We start from the raw sequence: 3,538 nt of genomic DNA on the forward strand, positions 1-3,538 counted from the left end.
CCATTTGTTTATCTTGGTTTCTTGCATTTGTTTCGCTTTATTTGCTATTGCCAGTTTGCTATAAGAAAACCCAAAAAGATTTTGCTTTGTTTGTTTGTTTCCTTTTGTTCTTGTTCTCAAATTCGAAAACACCAAAAATATTTGCTGTTCTTCTTTGGTTTTGTAAAATTGGATGTCAACACCCGGATTTTTAAGTCCGAATGCCTATTATGTCATACATCGCAATCCCAGGAATATTGTTGTTGCGAGGCATAATAGTTAAGTATCACAGTCATCATTCATTACAAACCATAAGTCTTACAAATTTGGAATCACATGATCCATATTACACGAATAGTTGATCTATTGATCAACGAACAAACACAAGTTCATAGTTCAACATAGCGGAAGCGTAAGATACAAGGACTCTCTAGTCCACAGGCCAACGCTTGACGTCGGAAGGCGCTTAGTTGTCGTAGGCGTCCTGCTGGTCATCTCCTTGGTCATCTTCATACTCTGGCCATTTGAATAGCCAGGGACAAAGCCGTGAGTACGTTGAGTACTCGCAAACTAGTACTAATGTAAGTGCTAGACATTCTAGTATGGTTTGCTAAGCTCTAGTTTATTTGCATAAAGCTAGTTTTAGTTCACAAAATTTGAGAAAAGCTTATTCAAGAGCTAACTAACTCAAGTGGGAACATTAGTGTCATTCCCACCATTCAAGTGGTGATTTCAATTCAATTCACCACAAGTCATTTCACCATCATCTTTCAACATCATTTTCAAAGATATGACATCGGAAACTGTATGGCCTTTCCAACCGTCCGTAACCGTGGACGCGGCTATTCGAATAGGTTTACACTCTGCGGAGGTTGCACACTTGTGCCACAACATTTGATTTCATCCGTCGGGATTACCCCGAATCATCGTAACACGATACGCGGATCATCAACCATAACCTTTCACTTACAAATCCTAGTATGAGCACCTCTCCCCATGAGCTTGGCCTCCCGGTGAAGACAGACGGTCAGCTCGGGAACCGCACGAGGCTTGGGCCGGACATTCACCTCATTTCGCATCATATCATATCATATCATTTCTTTTGTGGTAGAGGCAGCTTTCGGCATAACCCCGATGACGCTTGTTTAGAGGGAACCCATACTAAGACGCATAAACTTCCAGCTTAAGCCCTACCCATAATCAGGTATTGTGGGGGTACTTAATAATTGGAAAGGTATCGCATTCAAACCAACATCATTGTTTTATCAAAAATCACCATCTTCTCTTGTTCACATTCACCTTCAAAAATCATTCAATGGAATGCATCTTCATTCCAAGGTTTCAAAATCACTTCAAATTCACATTGTTCCCATCTAGAGTAGTCAAGTTTTAATTCATTAGCACTAGCTCTAATTCATGAGGGGTGCTAACTTGCTTTGCTTGGAGAAGACTAACTCACTACTCTAGTAATCAACTTGTACTTGGACCAAAGTTAACTATCAAAGTAACTCATTTAGAAAACAAGTAAAAACTTGTAAAGTAAAAACTTGGGATGGGTTCATATAAGAAAAGATAAGAAACATGGTGCCTTGCCCCAAGGGGCTTTGCACTTTGCAAGAATATTAGCTTGCCTTGGTAGTTCTCAAAATGTTCCTCCTCTTCCTCTTGGTAGCAACCTTCTTCTTCGGCGTACTCTCCGGTGCTACCGTCTAAATTGGAATACGAGTATAATTACTCACTAATTCAAGGTGTTGTAGGTATACTTTATGGGTATATCAACGGCATGGCCTAGATCCGGCAAGCCCGGGTGGCCCATAGTTGGTGGTGAGGCATGTGGCCCATCGGGCGGCCCAGTTGCTGTAGATCATGAAGGATGAAGTCCAGCCCAGGAACAGGAAGCCGGATCCTAACCGACCTACGAAGGAGGCCGGATCCGTGGAGGCCCATAAAGTATCCGGATCCAGCACGGCCTAGAAGGAAGGCGGATCCTTGACGTACACGGCAAGATATTGTACCGTAGTTAGGTAACCTGTATTCCGGCTAGGACTCTCCATGTAAACCCTAGATCCGTGCGCCTATATAAGCCGGATCCCGGGAGCCCTAGAGGCACAACCACAACTCATTGTAACAACGCGAAAGCGCCTAGATAATTCCAGACAAGCAGCAGTAGGCCCTGTCATCGTGCAGGTGTTCCGAAGCTGGGTAAATCGCGTACCACCGTCCCGAGAGCACTCCGCCCTATGGCCCCTACTTCTTCTCCCCCTCGTGAGGATCCCTCCTTCGGGGTACCGTCGATTAGGCAATGACAGTTGGCGCCCACCGTGGGGCCTGTGGCGTCTGGAGGCCGGAACCGGGAGGGTTCCGCCATGGGAAGCTACGACGACACCATCGCTGTGGGGCGCGTCCTCTACGCCGGAAATCTGCCGATCGTCCCTCCGGATGAGTGTTGGATTCCGGCTAGGACAAACCCCGTCAAGCTCTCCATCGTCCCAGTTGGCGGCATACACATCTTCATCGGGGAAACCGTCGATTCCGACGGAAACCCACTGGTAAGTAACGCGAGACGCGACCGCCGCGAGCTGGACGGCCGTCGCGAAGATCCGATCCGAGATGCGGGAGCTTCCCAAGGAAGATTCCGCCTCGGATCTGGAATTTTCAAAGCCCACCCAATCCGCCCTGAGCAGGAAACAACGGTGGAAGACCAATGCAGATCCGCCTGGGTCTCCCAGGTGTTAGAAAAGCAGAGGTGCCACTTCGTACACTTCTTGGCCCATACCGCCGGAACCGCCCCTCAAAAAGATGGAGCTGGTCCGGAGCAGGTAGAGGCACCGGAAAACGACGCGGATCCGGATCAGGCTGAGCCTGTCGGAGAAAGCGAAACTCCGGTTGAAGAGTCGATTTTGGGCAATCTGAGCCCAATTTCCGGAGATACTCCCTCCATGGATACTGACGAGTTTAACCGCAAGCTAGGGGAGTACGGTTTCGGTGATCAGCCTGAAGTCGACTCCGCCCAGCCTAAACAGGTTCTCGTAACAGTAGCAGTGCTGGGACAACCTGGATCAGAAGAGGCAACCAACCAATCCGACCCTCAGCCATCCCGCCAAGGATCTCCAATGTCACGGGAGCGACCCCGCAGGGATTCTTCCTCGGAGGAACTCCTGTCAGCTGAAGAGATGGTTGCACGAGCAGTTCTTAACAAACCTATAACCCCGGGCGACGCCGCAGATCCGGAGGCTCTAGAGGCCACTAGAAAGGAAATGCTGGCCACAGCCAAGAAGCTCGCCGATACCGCAGCCGCATTAAGGGATGAAAGGGCAGAAGCTGCAAGTTTGATGGACCAATTCGACAGACAGGATCGCGAAATTGCTGACACACTCAAGCATGTCAAGAGCATGGCACAAGAGTGGGAAGTAAAGATGACTTACGCGCAGGCGGAGGCTGATCGAATCGTTAGAGAAGCAATTCCGCCTCGCAGAATCAACTTCGCCACGCCCGCAGAGCAGCAGCCGCTGGAAACCCCAAAGGACAACATGCTAAAAGCTGCGGAGCTATTGAAGAA

This window comes from Lolium rigidum, chromosome 1, assembly GCF_022539505.1.
Source record: "Lolium rigidum isolate FL_2022 chromosome 1, APGP_CSIRO_Lrig_0.1, whole genome shotgun sequence".
Classification (NCBI taxonomy): Eukaryota; Viridiplantae; Streptophyta; class Magnoliopsida; order Poales; family Poaceae; genus Lolium; species Lolium rigidum.